The 12,581-nt window shown below is 42.8% G+C and overlaps 1 protein-coding gene across 1 annotated transcript in view; it reads right to left on the reverse strand.

The window, feature by feature from the left end:
* The window catches only part of MEGF10 (multiple EGF like domains 10), a 158,257-nt gene extending 155,175 nt beyond the window's left edge, over nucleotides 1–3,082 (reverse strand). The window contains exon 1 of the mRNA XM_030566126.1: nucleotides 2,670–3,082. The gene's annotated coding sequence lies outside the window, so the exon portion shown is untranslated. The remainder of the gene's footprint in view (nucleotides 1–2,669) is intronic.
* Between the last annotated feature and the right edge of the window lie 9,499 nt (nucleotides 3,083–12,581).

The raw sequence follows: 12,581 nt of genomic DNA on the forward strand, positions 1-12,581 counted from the left end.
GGATAATTTGCCCACCCAAATTGCCACTTTCATAAATTCCTCCTCCAGCTCAGTCAGTTCCACCCTATACTGCACATCAAGAAGAATGCACATAGCTAATTATGTATGCTTTCTCCCTGAATTGTGTTTTTGGGCACAACTGCCATTCAGGGTTGTTTACAATGAAATTGAAGTCTGAACACAGCTTTCAGTTTCAGTCTCATATCAGACATGCCACTGCCCACTCGATGCATCTTTTAAGTGCAGGTCAGCAACAAATTACACTTCTTCAAACTGATTTTTAGTTGTATAAGTTACTGAACAATAACATTTTCCTAAAGTCACTATTGGTCTCTCTTCCAAACTATTTGACATTGCCAAGCATAGTTGAAAATCTCACTAAGTTTTGCACACAATCTCTTTTATACCATGCCGATAACATATTCTGAATAGAGATTTTAGACCTTCAGTGAACTGAAAGGATTATAGACCAAATGTAGGCACCTAATATAGAGAAAGCATCAGTGTGGTAAATGGCATAGAAACTACATTCATATTCTGACTATAGGGAAGTATCTTACAGGTAATAGCAACATCTTTGAAGAATTCATAAGATTCCAAACTAATTCGTGTTCTTAGTTCACCCTAAGAAATTCACCTAAAGACTATTCTGAAAATAAAGTCTCATTTTTTTATAGTTGATTTGAGTGTATAATTCCAGTTGAAGTCCAACTAAGGTTTGGAAGAAATAAAAACATGGAATATTTTCACTCCAAAAATGCTTACAGGATATCACACTAGTGAACGTCTTTATGCAGACACTCCTGAACACAGTCAAGTTATAAAGCAGGTGAGCATTTTTATGAGCAGAACTTGCAAGTTTACACCCACTTACAGCCCCATGTCTCCTCCTGTTGTATAATGTTTTCAGAATTACTATTAGAGATCAAATTAGTTCAGGAGGTCTCAAACCGGGAGTCGTGACCCCCAGGGGTCGCAAGGTTATTACATGTGGGGTGGCGAGCTGTCAGCCTCCACCGCAAAATCCCACTTCACCTCTAGCATTTATAATAGCATTAAATATTTTAAGATGTGTTTTTAATTTATAAAGGGGGTCACACTCCCCTTGCTGTGTGAAAGGGGTCACCAATACAATTAGGTAGTATTGCTGAATTAGTTGCTCGTAAAAAAAGGCCTTTGAAAACCTTTTCTTTTCCCTTGTTCAGGTACAGCCCAAATATGTCAGAAACAAAGGAGATGAGCCAAAGTCTAAGAGCCTTCAAAGAAAAATTAAACCTCTTTAAAGAAACAGTTTCCCTGCTACTAGTGTGGTCTGCCAGTCATAGGCTTGATTCTGTACTGAAGTGAATGGGAGTTTCCACTGACTTGAATGAGTACAGAATCAAGTCCCAAAGGACGGGGAGTAGGCGGGTGCTAGAAGGCATAAGGGAGGACAGCTGGGGACGTATTGAGTGGAATCCCTATTTATCAGTTCACCCAGCAGTGATAACCCTACAGAAAATTATGATTAGTCTGTTGCCTTGACTAATATGTAAAGTTATTAGCTTCCTACAAATAATTTTGAAGTCAAAAGGACAATGGAGAAAAAGTTACTCTTTGCAGAGGAAACTTATTTAAATGTTATTTTCCCTTTGCTTTGGCTTAGAGAAATTCTGTCTAAACAGTCTAGACCAATTGGATGTGAATGGATTATAGAAGACTGTTTTATTATTTGTTTAAAATAACAGTCAAACAAAATGTATATTTTCATATCACATCTGGTGTGTGTGCTAAAACAAGGTACATTATCTATAGAGAAGAAATAAAAGGATTTTTTAAGTTACTCCTTCACACATACAAAAATGAAAACAAGAGGCATCTATATGTAATTTGTTACCAAATCAGGAAAAAGAAATGCTTCTGACTGTACCCACATTCAAGAAAAAAAAGAAAGAATACAAACACTCAACTACTATAAAGAATAAACACGGCCGTCAAACCAGTGTTTAAGGAGAACTCGTCTCCAAGGTTTCCACAAACTCAGCTCCCAACAAGTGGGGAATGGCACAGACTTCAATATAAACAGCACACTTTAAATCCGCATCTGACCCTCTTCTGGAGTGTCGAGAACATGTGGCACTGCCTCTCCCCTGCATCTGGAGACCTGGCAAACATTAATGCATCTGCAAACACTGAGTAACTAATAGAAGAACAGTTTGGGTGGGGAGGGGGGAAGAATCCAAAGTTGCCAGAGGAAAAGACAACAACATCCCTGGGTAAAATATTCATGTTCGGAGCTGAATGGTGAGTTCAAAGGCGGCTGTAAACGACCCTGAAGCGTATTGTTCTCTGGACGAAATGCCCAATGTGAACTGCTCTCTAATCCACAAAGCGCCCAAAAGAAATGCAAGCGGCATATGAAGCCCACCTCATTCCCAACTTGGGGGGGGGGGATTTCCCCTACAACAGCAACACTTAGAGGGCTTTTACCGCGCTCCCACCGCATGCAAAGTGCTGGGAGAGCCGATACAAACCATTTGGAAACTGAGGGCAGCCAGCACAACCCCGCGCACTGCTGAGCGGCTGCAGCCCAGAGGTCAGGCACAGCCCCGCACTCCCCCCGCCCACACCTACCTCTTTCTTACCAAGAACAGCATGCAAAGCACCAGGCCCTTGCCAGGCTTCCTTACCTGCCCCTGGAGATGCTGAGCTGCACCCCAGGAGCGTCCTCCTCAGGGCTGCGCGCACCCCCCTCGCAGGGCACTTGCTGCTGCGGCCGCGGCACGCTGGCTTAGCCTACAGCCGGCTGCTGCACCGAGCTGAAGCCAGCATAGTGATTTGGCCCTAAGGCGAAGGGGGCAGAAGAACTAGATCCCCTCCCAGCCGCACAGCGGGGTCCCACTGGCCGCCGGGCGTGGAGTGCTCCCAGGGATGGGGAGAGCCGGAGGGGGGAGCTGAGCTGCGGCTGCTCCTGGGACAGTCACCGAGGCGCTTCTCCGCCGCCTCCTGGCTGTCACGTAGCGCGAGTGCCCCCCGCTGCCGCCCCCGCTGTCCCAGGCGGGCTCCTGGAACCTACTGCTCCCCTTTGTGACACCACAGCGCGCCTCGGCCAATGGCAAGTGCCCCGCCGCCGCCGCGCTCGAGCGAGAGGCGTGGAGTTCCCAGCCCCAGGGAGAGGCAGAGAGACGGAGCAGAGGATGCTGCTGCTGCTGCCGCTACTGCCGCCTCCAGCCTGGCCGGCCGGCGTGGAACACCCCCCGCGCACCCACCCGTACCCTGCCCGGTGACATGCCCCTCTGCCCCGGGGCAGGGAGGCGCCCGTAGCTAGAGCGGCCCCACCCGGAGCCAGGGGACACACACGCCAGGAGATTTGCAGGCAGGACAGAAAGGCAGCCCGCGGCAGCCGTCAGCGGTAGGTAACTGGCCGGCTCTCTGCGCTGGGCAAGCTGTGCTCAGCTTTGCACTGCCCTGAGCCTGAGACTGGCCAGGGGCCGGGCTGCTACTCCAGGCAAGTTGGAGCAGCCTGAGAGCTCCAGTGCCCGGCCCAGGCAGGCCCTAGGGCCCAGCCACTCTGCCGAGGCTTGCAGGGATGCCCTAGACATGACTTCTTGCCCCGACACAGAGGACCCACTTGCAATGGCAAAATGCCACCCAAGGCACCTCCTACCTGGGAGAAGACGTCTCAGGGGTCAAACCAGCCAAGGGCTTTGCAGTAGAACTATGCCAAGGCACAGCAGGGCGAGGGATTTGGTATGCAGTATCTAGGGGAAAATCGTGGCTGCCTGAAAGTCAATGGGAGTTTTGTCCAGGCTTTCTTTCACCCTAAGCATAGATGCAGGACAAAGCTACATATGATGCTCTGGACTTTAGGCCTACTATTTGTTTCTCATAGCTTTCTCTCTCTCTCATGGAGGGGCAAAAAAGCCTTTGGCAAGGTCCCTCACCAAAGGCTCTTACACAAATTAAGCTGTCATGGGATAAAAGGGAAGGTCCTTTCATGGACTGAGAACTGGTTAAAAGAAAGGGAACAAAGGGTAGGGATTAATGGTAAATTCTCAGAATGGAAAGGGATAACTAGTACTGTTCCCCCAAGGGTCAGTCCTAGGACCAATCCTATTCAATTTATTCATAAATGATCTGGAGAAAGGAGTAAACAGTGAGGTGGCAAAGTTTACAGATGATACTAAACTACTCAAGATAGTTAAGACCAAAGCAGATTTTGAAGTTCTTCACAAAGATCTCACAAAACTAAGTGATTGGGCAACAAAATGGCAAATGAAATTTAATGTGGATAAATGTAAAGTAATGCACATTGGAAAAAATAACCAACTATACATAAAATATGATGGGGGCTAATTTAGCTACAAGTCAGGAAAAAGATCTTGGAGTCATCGTGGATAATTCTCTGAAGACGTCCACGCAGTGTGCAGAGGCGGTCAAAAAAGCAAACTGGATGTTAGGAATCATTAAAAAGGGGATAGAGAAAAAGACTGAGTATATTATTGCCCTTATATAAATCCATGGTACACCCCTATCTCAAATACTGTGTACAGATGTGGTCTCACTTCAAAAAAGATATTCTAGCATTAGAAAAGGTTCAGAAAAGGGCAACTAAAATGATTAGGGGTTTGGAGAGTGTCCCATATGAGGAAAGATTAAAGAGGCTAGGCCTCTTCAGCTTGGAAAAGAGGAGACTAAGGGGGGATATGATAGAGGTATACAAAATCATGAGTGATGTTGAGAAAGCGGATAAGGAAAAATTATTTATTCCCATAATACAAGAACTAGGGGTCACCAAATGAAATTAATAGGCAGCAGGTTTAAAACAAATAAAAGGAAGTTCTTCTTCACACAGTGCACAGTCAACTTGTAGAACTCCTTACCTGAGGAGGTTGTGAAGGCTAGGACTATAACAGTGTTTAAAAGAGAACTGGATAAATTCATGGTGGTTAAGTCCATAAATGGCTGTTAGCCAGGATGGGTAAAGAAAGGTGTCTCTAGCCTCTGTTCATCAGAGGATGGAGATGGATGACAGGAGAGAGATCACTTGATCATTGCCTGTTAACTTCACTCCCTCTGGGGCACCTGGCATTGGCCACTATGGGTAGACAGGATACTGGGCTAGACAGACCTTTGGTCTGACCTGGTATGGCCGTTCTTATGGCAGTTTGTTACATAGTACCAGCGCATTCCTGGTGACAGCCAAGGAAGGAGCCAGCACACGCATGCAGGCACGCGCGCACACACCCCCAGGGAAAGAAAAAACACATAGTAGGAGGTAGAATTAGAAATGAGCCTTTGTACTGCAATATGACAAACGTTCCTATTCAGGAAGGATGCTTTCTTGGCACTCTTCACACTCAGCACTCCCACCCTTTTTTAAGGCAAATGATTGTATTTCTATTTTATCCCTTTATTAAATTCTCCCATATCACTATATTTCAGTGGAGTTAAAAGATGCATCCTTACTTTTCTCCCAAAATATTTTCAAGCAGTCAGAGGTTGAACCTTCTTCACCCTTCAAAGAGTAGTGGGTAGCACTGAAAACAAAAACCCATTCATAGAAGTGGGCAGCCTATAGTCAGTTCATCAGACAGAGATGCCCGAAACAACTTCAAGGCTTTCAGAGGTAGGCACAATACAGCCCCCACTAATAATGTAAAGTGCGGAGAACTAGCAGCTACTCTTAGCATGGTTCTGCTATCCAGAAAACAATATTTTAATTTTATTTCGAATATAGTTTGGACAGATAATAAAGAAAGGCAGTCACTAAAATCCCCCAATACACGGTAATATTGGCAAATCTACCTTGCAAGTTATACATCTACTGTATTTATGACAAATAGGTAGGGTGGCTGTCTTTGCACATTGGTAAGATGTGTATAACTTTTTATGCCAAGTAAAGTGTTTATAATTTTGTAAATAAAGTTTTCATTTTGGAAAGTATCTAGAAATTGGAGTTATGAAAACCCCACTCTGTATTGAGAGAAGTGACAAAGTGAAGCATTTGTGCTCTGTGGTTGAAGAAATTTCTTTGAAAATAGTGCCACCTGCTGTTTGCAACACTTTTCAGTATTGGTACCAAACCCTATTGCTTGGGTTCATTACAGTATGAAGAGTAGTTGTTATGTTAGACAAAGAACATTAACTTCTTTTATTTAAATGTGATAAAAACTCCTTGCCAATACTTTTGTTAGATTTAAAAAAAAAAACTAACTATTGTAGAATTACAGAGATTGCATTTATTCCTCTCTCCACCACCACCCCCAGACCTCTCCCCCCCATCTATATGATGAAAATTAACCACACTGTGGATCCCTACACAAAAAAAAATATTTCTGGCTAAGATAATGTCAGAGAAAAATAGACTGAGCTGAAGACTGTGAAAGTCTCAAAATGCCATGGCTAGGAACTGTCTTTTCCTTTGTGTGTGCGCGTTCACAGTGCCTCACAAAGTGGGTCCCTCATCCTTGACTAAGGTTAGTGGGCTCTATCAGAATACAAATAATAAAATGAGAGATTTTTTTTTAAAAATGTCCTCTTTTAGTACTGGCAAAGTACAGTAACAAGTAATATCAGGTACAATTTTTGAAACCAGAAACATCAATACCAGTCAAGAGTTATGTAACCATAACAAAAAGCCAGATTTTATTACCTTTACTCATATTAAATAGTATCTCATGAGCAGTCCTACTGATTTCAATAGGGCTGCTTGTAGAGGTTCTTTTCAACATGTGTAAAAGTGCAGACAGGTGAAAAATAAGTGACAAGAGAAATACTTAAAAAGACTATTTAGCCACAGGAAATCCTTGATCTTCTGTCGCAAAGTCTGTGAGTACTAATGAATACTTTTAAAGTTAAAAAAAAATCCACGGTCACATTGTCTTGCTTAGAAATACTTGTTTCCGTTAACATAGGTGTTTTTTTTTTTTTTTTTTACTGATTTCAACTCTAAGGAATTAGAAACACAAAATAAGGTGAGAACTGAAACTCAAAACAAAAACTAAAATTTTCATGCTGACATGCTGCACTTAAATTAAATATCCCTATAATGGCTAGATTTTTTTCAGCGTATTCAGAACAATGTAGCACATCTGATCATTAACACTGAAGATGATAAATTTTTTGATGCAATGATATCACTCATGTTTAGTTTGCTACCTATTAACTGCCTTTATGGGAGAATCTTTCCTGGACTTTCTGCTTTTCAAGCAGCTGATCTCCAATTTGCATTTGGACTATTTGTTCCCTCCCTAAGTGCATGACTTCAAATTTATTTGGATTTTGAAACTCGTCTTGCTGCAGTGCATCAGCTATTCTAATCCCTCCAAGAAATGGTAGCTTTGTAGTTGAATTCTGCACTCATATGCATTTAGAATCATAGATTTTAAGGTCAGAAGGGACCATTATGATCATCTAGTCTGACCTCCTGCACAATGCAGGCCACAGAATCTCACCCACCACTCCTGTATCAAACCTGCGTCTGAACCATTGAAGTCCTCAAATCATGGTTTAAAAGACTTCAAGGTGCAGAGAACCTTCCAGCAATTGACCAGTGTCCCACGGTTCAGAGGACTTCTGCCAATCTGCCTTGGAGGAAAATTCCTTCCCGACCCCAAATATGGCAAATCAGCTAAACCCTGAGCATGTGGGCAAGATTCACCAGCCAGACAACCAGGAAAAGAATGAAAATAGAAGTTTCCGTCCAATACATTACTGGCATGAAATCCCCAACAGTGACAAAGTGGAGATGCCATGCCTTATATACTCAAAAACCCAGAATGCTGCATACTGTTTTTGTTGCAAACTCTTCCAGTCTAATATTCAAGCCACACTGGGTTCTACAGGAACAAAGGACTGGAAAAATCTGGCTAGAAATCTGGCATGCTGTGAGAAGGCAGCAAATCACCAGAGAATATTCCATAGGTGGAAAGAGCTTGAGATGAGACTAAGGTTAAAGGCCACCATGGATGAGCAACATCAAGAGAAGATTGCATCAGAGTCTCTTTACTGGCAAAATGTTCTGAAAAGGCTCATGGCCATTGTGAGAATGCTCGCTACCCAAAACCTAGCACTGCGTGGCACTTCAGATTAGCTGTATGTGCCAAACAATGGAAACTTCCTTAAAATTGTGGAGCTAATGGCTGAATTTGATGCTGTACTCCAGGATCATCAAAGAAGAGTCATCACCCAAGAAATGTACACTCACCACTACCTTGGAAAAACAATTCAAAATGAGATCATAGAGTTACTGGCAACAAAAGACAAACAGCAGATCTGAAGTCAGCAAGATATTACTCTGGTATTCTGGACTGCACACCTGACATCAGGCATATAGAACAAATGACTTTAATGGTGTGTTTTGTAACAACAACAGAACCTAGTCAAAATGTCCCTGCAATGCTGACTGTTAGAGAGCATTTTCTAGAATTAATTGACACTGATGATACTACAGGAGCTGGTATGACAAAAAGCTGAAAGATATGGGAATTGCAATAGCTGACATGAGAAGTCAGGGCTACGATAATGGTGCCAATATGAGAGAAAAGAACAGGAGTGCATACATGGATCCGAGAGTTAAACCCTCAAGTTTTTTTTGTCCCATGCAGTTCTCATTCATTGAACTTGGTGGTCAGTGATGCAGCATCATCTTATAGTGACGCTGCTGAATTTAATGTAATTCAAAGCATCTATGTATTCTTCTCTGCATCAACTCATCGTTGCTTCAAAGTTTGCCATCATCTGGGAACATCCTCTCTGACACTGAAACCACTGACTGCCACACAAAGTCGAGTGGAGGCAATAAAGCCTATCAAATTGGGAAGATGGCAACTATGGCATTATCTATTATGGAAGAAAATGCTATGGCAGGAACTGTTCGTGGGAGAACAGTGGCAGAGGGAAATGGAATCACCAGAAACATACATAACTTCAAATTTCTGTCTGGCTTAGTGTTGTGGCATAACATACTGTTTGAAATAAATGTTGTAAGAAAGAGACTCCAAGGTGTTGACCTTGACACATCTGGAGCAATGGAACAACTGGACAAAGCTAGTGTCTTACCGGTTAGATGAGGGATTTCAAAATGTTCTGAAGAATGCACAGAAGTTGGCAGAGGAACTTCACACTGAAGCTATTTTCCTACTCATTCAAGAATACAAGAGTCACTAAAGAGGACATTTTGATTATGAGGTATGGGATAATCCCATAAGAGACCCCAAACAACAATTCAAAGTTCAATTCTTTAACTAGATGCTAGATTGTGCAATACAGTCAGTTGAAGAATGTTTCATGAAGCTCAAGGAACACAGCAGTATATTTGGGATGTTGTATGATATTCCAGAACTCCTCACTATACCTGAAGACGACCTACACCAGCAATGCAGGGCACTAGAGACAGTGTTGACACATGATGACATGTGCCATATTGATGCAAGTGATTTAGGTGATGAACTGAAAGCCATTTCAAGATACATTTCATCAGGATCAACTCCAAAGACGGTTCTGGAATATGTGTGCACAAATAAGATGACCACCCTCTTTCCAAATGCTTTTGTGCTCTGCACATACTTCTAATACTTCTTCTAACAGTTGCCAGTGGAGAACGCAGCTTCCCCAAGCTGAAGTTAATAAAAACACATCTACACTCCACAATGACACAGGAAAACTGGTCGGCCTTGAAGCCATCTCTTGAAGCCATCTCTATAGAGCATGAGCTGGCCCAGTTCAAATCTTTGCAACCAAGAAGGCATGGAAAGCACCACTTTGATTATTCAAACAGATAAAAATATTATTCAGACAAGAAGTTACATTTGCTGTTCAGGCATTTGAAAGTTACGTGTAACTTAAAATTGAACAAGGCATTTTAAGTTGTTAGTTCTCCTTTATTGGGGGAGGCAGCAGAGCAGTACTATGAGAGGAGAAGAACAGGAAGAAGGCAGAACTGAGACCTTTCAAAGTTTTGGCCCAAGCAATGGGGCATGGGGGCATCATTTGAGCTCCCCGCCTCAGGTGCCAAAATGTTGTGGGCCGGCCCTGCACTCTTTCTTCTAAATGGAAAAGCACCAGGTTTAAGATGGATTCCAGTACCACGTGAGATGGTCACATGTCCTGTGAGACCCCAAGCCTCCATTCTTTCTGGCCAGACTCACATGAACACAGGAAGGCTTATAAGTAAACAGAGCCAGTTACAACCAATTATCCTGGTTAATGGGAGCCATCAAGTTTCTAAACCACCATTAATGGCCCACACTTTGCATAGTTACAAAAGGACTTCAGAGTAATATTTCATATTTCTAGCTTCAGATACAAGAATGATACATTTCATACAGATAGGATGAACATACTCAGGCCTTGGCTACACTTGCACGTTATACCACAATAAAGCCTCTCAGAGCATTCTACTTTACTCCCCGTCCACGCTGGCAAGACATGTAGAGTGCTCTGACTTCCTGGCTAGAGCGCTTCTGGTACTCCACCTCCCTTAGAGGATTAACAGCTGTTGCGTATTGGGTGAGACACTTCAGTGCCAGTGTAAATGAGAAGTAATGTTACAACGCTCTAATTGACCTCCGGAAACATCCCATAATTTTCTTAACTGAAGTGGCTTCTCTTGTCTTCTTTGTGAACTAAGGATGCAGAAGTGCCCTTTCAAAGCTCCATTTCAGAGTGCCGGCTGCTTATCTGGTCTGAGAAAACAAAACAAAAAACAGCTAATGTTTGCTTTGAGTGAGCAAGAGAGAGGCAGAGGAGCGAGAGGGGTCTGAACTTATAAGACAGCATGGTAACAGCACCCCAAAAACCCACTCTCTCTCCCCCCATGCTCCCCGTCACCCTTCACCCCACCCCTCATTTGAAAAGCATGTTGCAGCCACTTGAACGCTGGGATAGTTGCCCATAATGCACTGCTCCCAGTGCAACTGCAAGTGCTGCAAATGTGGCTACGCCAGTGCGCTTTCAGTGTGGACAGACTGGAGCGCTTTCCCTAGTGCGCTCTCCAAAGGCTGGTTTAACTTAAAGCGCTCTACAGCTGCAAGTGTAGCCAAGCCCTCAGTAGATTATAAGCTTTGTAATGATACCTTACAAGAGACCTTTTGCATAAATAATATTCCAATTACTTTATATTCACACTTATAAACATATTTCCATAAAACATATGGCGTACATCACCACAATGGGGCAAACAGCAAAACGCAGGAAAAGGAGAGATTCTTGCATTGAGTATCACCTCCCTCCATGAATAGTCTCATTGGCTTTAACACAGCTAATTGCAGAGTAAAGGACTACTCAAAAAAAATCTGAATCTTTCGGGTGTATTTGAAGAAAGTAAGCTTGCAACTTTCTCTTTAAGCACATCAAAACATTAGTCACATTTTTCCTAGTATTCATCAACTTAGCTCTCTGCACTGATTTGGGCAGAATTTATTGTTAGCATCAGAGGAATTAATGGAATTTAGTCATTCACAAATATCAGTTACAAGTCAGACAAGGTGGGTAGTAACCTGAGACCCATTAGGCTACAACATTGCACATAATTACCAGTTGGTTTCCCCAAAGAGCAAGACTTTTGCAAGCTATATTTCCTTATAAGAATAACCCCCACTGTCTCTAGAAAATATTCATTCTTAGAAAAATATTAATACTTATGACTTTTATAGTTCTACATCTTCAAAGTATTGTTGCCTCTTTTCGACCAGAGCCTCTGGTCAAATTTCAGGGCCCTGGGAATGTTCCATTTGAAAATTGAAATCAGTGGAGTCTGGTATTTTCTTTGATGCAATCTTGTTTATTTAAAACAAATGTACAACGTTTTGGGTCTCTGAACACAAAATGAATCAAATAGCAAGAAAACAAGTTCTTTTGCTCACAGCACCAAGAACATCACTTCAGTCTCCACCCTTGACCCAAAGCTTCAGGTTTCTCCTAGGACACCATGCTTCTTCTGGCTGGCTGTCTCTCAGGGCTTGTCTGCACTATGGAGGCCACAGCAGCATAGCTACACCACTGCAGCAATGCACATTACAACATCAGAAGAGTTTTTTCTATTGCTATATTAACTCCACCTCCATGAGCAATGGCAGCTAGGTTAATCAACACATTCTTCCATTGACAGTCAGGTCTACACCAGGAATTCAGGCAGCACAGTTATGGTGGCTCCAGGGTGTGTAATTTTTCATATTCAAGTGATGCAGCTATGTCAAACTACATTTTGAGTGTAGATCAGGCCTTAGTCCCTCCCAGATTTTTTTGTTTGTTTCTTCTGCCTTCCCACACACCTCTACCCTATCCAAAAACAATATTCAGCAAAAGCCCTCCAACTCACTCAGTCCAAACTCCTGGGTGGTTTCACAACTCCCCTTTGCCTTTTGGGTGGAGGAGGAGTGTTTCCGGTCAATTAACATATCTGTCAGGATGAATTAAAGGGTGCATTCACACCAAACTAAAAGAGGTTCATGATTCATGAAGTCACCCCTACTTCTCAGCATAACAGTATTAACCAATCAACCCTCATAATACCCCTGTGAGCTGGTTAAGTATTTATCCCCATTTTACAGGTGCAGAAAATTTCAAGGGGTGAGTCAGGGCCAGAATCAGAATTGCTT

Source organism: Gopherus evgoodei, chromosome 6 (assembly GCF_007399415.2).
Source record: "Gopherus evgoodei ecotype Sinaloan lineage chromosome 6, rGopEvg1_v1.p, whole genome shotgun sequence".
In the NCBI taxonomy this organism is placed as follows: domain Eukaryota; kingdom Metazoa; phylum Chordata; order Testudines; family Testudinidae; genus Gopherus; species Gopherus evgoodei.